Raw genomic sequence first — 6,101 nt, 5'->3', positions numbered from 1 at the left:
AGACTCCTTGGTCCGTGTTTCAAAGACGGGTCGTGAAATTGTCCAAAGCTGAAGCGCGCCGCTGACGGGAGCGATTATTCCGCCCCGAGAGCATCCCGAGCCAACAGCGCGCGGGTCCGGGGCCCGGGCCAGGTAGGTCCGTCATCCGGGAAGAACCGCGCGCGCTTGCCGGGAGCCCGAGCGCCCAAAGGGGCGAATCGACTCCTCCAGATATACCGCCGGGCAGCCAGCCCAGGACACCGGGGCTCTGCCCCAACAGACGCGAACCGAGGCCCGCGGAAGGACAGGCTGCGCACCCGGGCCGTAGGCCGGCACCCAGCGGGTCGCGACGTCCTACTAGGGGAGAAGTGCGGCCCACCGCACACCGGAACGGCCCCACCCCGCGGCGAGTGGAAAGGCATCCGGACACGACCCCGCCGCGGATTGCTCCGCGCGGGCGGCCGGCCCCATCTGCCGAGGGCGGAGGCCAGTGGCCGGATGGGCGTGAATCTCACCCGTTCGACCTTTCGGACTTCTCACGTTTACCCCAGAACGGTTTCACGTACTTTTGAACTCTCTCTTCAAAGTTCTTTTCAACATTTCCCTCACGGTACTTGTTCGCTATCGGTCTCGTGGTCATATTTAGTCTCAGATGGAGTTTACCACCCACTTGGAGCTGCACTCTCAAGCAAAACCCGACTCGAAGGAGAGGTCCCGCCGACGCTCGCACCGGCCGCTACGGGCCTGGCACCCTCTACGGGCCGTGGCCCTCATTCAAGTTGGACTTGGGCTCGGCGCGAGGCGTCGGGGTAGTGGACCCTCCCAAACACCACATGCCACGACAGGCGGCAGCCTGCGGGGTTCGGTGCTGGACTCTTCCCTGTTCGCTCGCCGCTACTGGGGGAATCCTTGTTAGTTTCTTTTCCTCCGCTTAGTAATATGCTTAAATTCAGCGGGTAGTCTCGCCTGCTCTGAGGTCGTTGTACGAGGTGTCGCACGCCACACCGCCAGCCGGCTGTGCACGCTACCGAGTAAGTACCGGTATGCGAACCGCCAGGCGACGGGCGCGCATCGCACGTTTAAGGAGGCGCGGCCGGCCCCACAGGCGGCCGCGACGCTCCCAGGTCTGCGAAGCGGGGCAAACGCCGCGCGCTTCAGTATACGTAGCCGACCCTCAGCCAGACGTGGCCCGGGAACGGAATCCATGGACCGCAATGTGCGTTCGAAACGTCGATGTTCATGTGTCCTGCAGTTCACATGTCGACGCGCAATTTGCTGCGTTCTTCATCGACCCACGAGCCGAGTGATCCACCGTCCTGGGTGATCTTTTCTTAGTTTACACTGTCTCTTTCAAGACAGTTGCATAGGCGGGACGTAGGCGTGTGGCGGCCCCTGTTCAAGCGTTCTGTGTCCAACGGCCTCACGGCCGATGGGCGTCGTACGGCTCCACACCGGAGCGGACAGGCAGTCGGGCGAAAGTCATTCAAAACCGGCGCCAGGCGCCAGGTGCCGCAGGCCCAGCCGCTCCAGCGCTTCAGCGCTCGTACCACACAACATTGGCGTTAGTTTGAGAAGCACGCGTGGTTCCGCACGCGGCGCACGGCTACTGCGAGCCGTACAGGTAGCGTGTTGCGCGACACGACACGCACATCGAAAGACATGCAGTCTAGTCGGTAATGATCCTTCCGCAGGTTCACCTACGGAAACCTTGTTACGACTTTTACTTCCTCTAAATGATCAAGTTTGGTCATCTTTCCGGTAGCATCGGCAACGACAGAGTCAATGCCGCGTACCAGTCCGAAGACCTCACTAAATCATTCAATCGGTAGTAGCGACGGGCGGTGTGTACAAAGGGCAGGGACGTAATCAACGCGAGCTTATGACTCGCGCTTACTGGGAATTCCTCGTTCATGGGGAACAATTGCAAGCCCCAATCCCTAGCACGAAGGAGGTTCAGCGGGTTACCCCGACCTTTCGGCCTAGGAAGACACGCTGATTCCTTCAGTGTAGCGCGCGTGCGGCCCAGAACATCTAAGGGCATCACAGACCTGTTATTGCTCAATCTCGTGCGGCTAGAAGCCGCCTGTCCCTCTAAGAAGAAAAGTAATCGCTGACAGCACGAAGGATGTCACGCGACTAGTTAGCAGGCTAGAGTCTCGTTCGTTATCGGAATTAACCAGACAAATCGCTCCACCAACTAAGAACCGGCCATGCACCAACCACCCACCGAATCAAGAAAGAGCTATCAATCTGTCAATCCTTCCGGTGTCCGGGCCTGGTGAGGTTTCCCGTGTTGAGTCAAATTAAGCCGCAGGCTCCACTCCTGGTGGTGCCCTTCCGTCAATTCCTTTAAGTTTCAGCTTTGCAACCATACTTCCCCCGGAACCCAAAAGCTTTGGTTTCCCGGAGGCTGCCCGCCGAGTCATCGGAGGAACTGCGGCGGATCGCTGGCTGGCATCGTTATGGTTAGAACTAGGGCGGTATCTGATCGCCTTCGAACCTCTAACTTTCGTTCTTGATTAATGAAAACATACTTGGCAAATGCTTTCGCTTCTGTTCGTCTTGCGACGATCCAAGAATTTCACCTCTAACGTCGCAATACGAATGCCCCCCGCCTGTCCCTATTAATCATTACCTCGGGTTCCGAAAACCAACAAAATAGAACCGAGGTCCTATTCCATTATTCCATGCACACAGTATTCAGGCGGGCTTGCCTGCTTTAAGCACTCTAATTTGTTCAAAGTAAACGTGCCGGCCCACCGAGACACTCACTCAAGAGCACCCTGGTAGGATTGCAACGGGGTCCGCCTCGGGACGCACGAGCACGCACGAGGCGCGTCGCACGCCTTCAGCTCGCCCCACCGGCAGGACGTCCCACGATACATGCCAGTTAAACACCGACGGGCGGTGAACCAACAGCGTGGGACACAAATCCAACTACGGAGCTTTTTAACCGCAACAACTTTAATATACGCTATTGGAGCTGGAATTACCGCGGCTGCTGGCACCAGACTTGCCCTCCAATAGATACTCGTTAAAGGATTTAAAGTGTACTCATTCCGATTACGGGGCCTCGGATGAGTCCCGTATCGTTATTTTTCGTCACTACCCCTCCCCGTGCCGGGAGTGGGTAATTTGCGCGCCTGCTGCCTTCCTTGGATGTGGTAGCCGTTTCTCAGGCTCCCTCTCCGGAATCGAACCCTGATTCCCCGTTACCCGTTACAACCATGGTAGGCGCAGAACCTACCATCGACAGTTGATAAGGCAGACATTTGAAAGATGCGTCGCCGGTACGAGGACCGTGCGATCAGCCCAAAGTTATTCAGAGTCACCAAGGCAAACGGACCGGACGAGCCGACCGATTGGTTTTGATCTAATAAAAGCGTCCCTTCCATCTCTGGTCGGGACTCTGTTTGCATGTATTAGCTCTAGAATTACCACAGTTATCCAAGTAACGTGGGTACGATCTAAGGAACCATAACTGATTTAATGAGCCATTCGCGGTTTCACCTTAATGCGGCTTGTACTGAGACATGCATGGCTTAATCTTTGAGACCAGCATATGACTACTGGCAGGATCAACCAGGGAGCTGCGTCAACTAGAGCTGAGCAGCCGGCCGCCCGGGAGTGTGTCCCGGGGGCCCGCGCGAACACGCAAGCGTCCGCTCAATTATTCTGCAAACAGGAGGAGGCTGAGCTCCCTGCACAATACACCTCGAAACCCTCTCAGGTCCCGGCGGCGCGCAGCGCCGTCCTAAGTACTTTGGTCGGGTTCGAGAGAGGCGCAATCGCCCGGAGTTTGGCGAGTAGACGCTTTAGGTGCGACCACCCGTGCTCCCAACTGAGCTTGCCGCTGCCGACAGAGGCCCGGGAGCGTGCTGTCGTGGCATTGCCGGCGGGAGACAACACGCGCCACCTACGGTGGCCGGCAGCTCCAACGCCAGCGCCACAGAAGGACAAAAGCCCCACTTGGGTGCCGAAGCGAACTCTCCCAGCACAGCGCACGCGCCAACACGTCCGCACAGCTGCGATACAATCCACCTGCGAGAACCGCAGAGGCGACCGAGCAGCAGACGGCGTCGCGGCGCCGAGCGCCGGGCGGCGGCGCATCCTCAGCGCACACAGTCCTCAATCGGACCAGCACACTGCAGATGTCCACCGCGCTTCGCACCGGGCCCGCGAGGACCTACTTTGGCCGCACGGCGCCGCGTGCAGGGTGCGCCGGCGCGCAGCTGCGCCGCCTGCCGCCTCCGTCGGGCCGGCGCGCCTGCCACTGGCCGCCCCCACCAGCCGGCTGTAGCGCGTGCGCCCACGCACCGCGCGGCCAGCACGCCGGAAGGCCCCCCCTCACCGGCCGGGGACGGTCCCACCCAGCCACCGCCGCGTATCGCTTCACACCCACATGCCATTCACGTTCGTGGGCATGGTGGGTATCGCTGAAACAACCGGTTGGTAGCTCAACCGATCGTCGCCATCACTGATTCACCTCTAGCGAGAACAACCGCACCACAACGGTTTACCAGTTCTTCATTTGCGTAACGTCACCGCACAAACGTAGACGTCCATCGCCATTTGCAAATTCAACGATTGTTGCATGCCTGTGTCAGGTGTCACGACACACTATGTCTGCCCACATACACGCAACAACATGTGCACGCTTCGCGAACACGTGGAAGGTGGGCCCCCGTACGTATGCGATGTCCATTGCGCGAACGACTGTCAACCGGCCTCTGTCGCATGTCGCAGATGTGGAACGCAGTGCACCATGCTATCACGGTGTGTGAGAAGAGACGACTACGTCTGACAACACGCGCCACTACATCAACAGACGGCTCATGCTGATCGCCATCCACGGCATACCATACTGCAATCCAGCTCTTATAGGGAGACGACACGTAGCTGAGTGCACAATATTTGGACCGTATGGTTCGCCGTTGTTGGCGCAGTCGTGGTACGGTCACACATGTACCACGATGTATCATTCAGTACATGAGGACCAATGTGCGGTACAAGTGTGTGATTTGGACGTACAACATCAGCGGACAGTTGCCACAAGCCGTACCACAACGTAGGCTGTGCTTCGCCATGCGAATGCCAATGAACAACTGCGAAGGGCATTGAGCATGTACGTCCTGCCGCCATCCGCATTACAGTGTATAGCTGCAAGGTGTTTAACATGAAGCGATACTCTGGGGACCGGGCAGTGCGAGTAGCAAACTATATTGCGGGGGTTGCAGTTAGGCAACACTACACAATTTAACGCGTCGTATGACAATTACAGAGCAGGTTAAGGCCCAACGTGTGTTGGGTTAAGGCCCAACGTGTGTTGGGTTAAGGCCCAACGTGTGTTGGGTTAAGGCCCAACGTGTGTTGGGTTAAGGCCCAACGTGTGTTGGGTTAAGGCCCAACGTGTGTTGGGTTAAGGCCCAACGTGTGTTGGGTTAAGGCCCAACGTGTGTTGGGTTAAGGCCCAACGTGTGTTGGGTTAAGGCCCAACGTGTGTTGGGTTAAGGCCCAACGTGTGTTGGGTTAAGGCCCAACGTGTGTTGGGTTAAGGCCCAACGTGTGTTGGGTTAAGGCCCAACGTGTGTTGGGTTAAGGCCCAACGTGTGATGGGTTAAGGCGCAACATAGGTTAGGTTAAGGCGCAACATAGGTTAGGTTAAGGCGCAACATAGGTTAGGTTAAGGCGCAACATAGGTTAGGTTAAGGCGCAACATAGGTTAGGTTAAGGCGCAACATAGGTTAGGTTAAGGCGCAACATAGGTTAGGTTACGGCGCAACATAGGTTAGGTTAAGGCGCAACATAGGTTAGGTTAAGGCGCAACATAGGTTAGGTTACGGCGCAACATAGGTTAGGTTAAGGCGCAACATAGGTTAGGTTAAGGCGCAACATAGGTTAGGTTAAGGCGCAACATAGGTTAGGTTAAGGCGCAACATAGGTTAGGTTAAGGCGCAACATAGGTTAGGTTAAGGCGCAACATAGGTTAGGTTAAGGCGCAACATAGGTTAGGTTAAGGCGCAACATAGGTTAGGTTACGGCGCAACATAGGTTAGGTTAAGGCGCAACATAGGTTAGGTTAAGGCGCAACATAGGTTAGGTTAAGGCGCAACATAGGTTAG

The 6,101-nt window shown here is 57.0% G+C and overlaps 2 non-coding genes across 2 annotated transcripts; both read right to left on the bottom strand.

The window, feature by feature from the left end:
* Positions 1-1,147: 1,147 nt before the first annotated feature.
* Positions 1,148-1,302, bottom strand: LOC124569432. The gene has a single exon (XR_006971224.1). It is a non-coding gene; the product is annotated as a 5.8S ribosomal RNA (ribosomal RNA).
* Positions 1,303-1,653: 351 nt separating this feature from the next.
* Positions 1,654-3,568, bottom strand: LOC124569434. The gene has a single exon (XR_006971226.1). It is a non-coding gene; the product is annotated as a small subunit ribosomal RNA (ribosomal RNA).
* Between the last annotated feature and the right edge of the window lie 2,533 nt (positions 3,569-6,101).

Source organism: Schistocerca americana, unplaced genomic scaffold (assembly GCF_021461395.2).
Source record: "Schistocerca americana isolate TAMUIC-IGC-003095 unplaced genomic scaffold, iqSchAmer2.1 HiC_scaffold_1493, whole genome shotgun sequence".
Lineage (NCBI taxonomy): Eukaryota > Metazoa > Arthropoda > Insecta > Orthoptera > Acrididae > Schistocerca > Schistocerca americana.
This window is presented reverse-complemented; position numbering and strand designations above follow the sequence as displayed.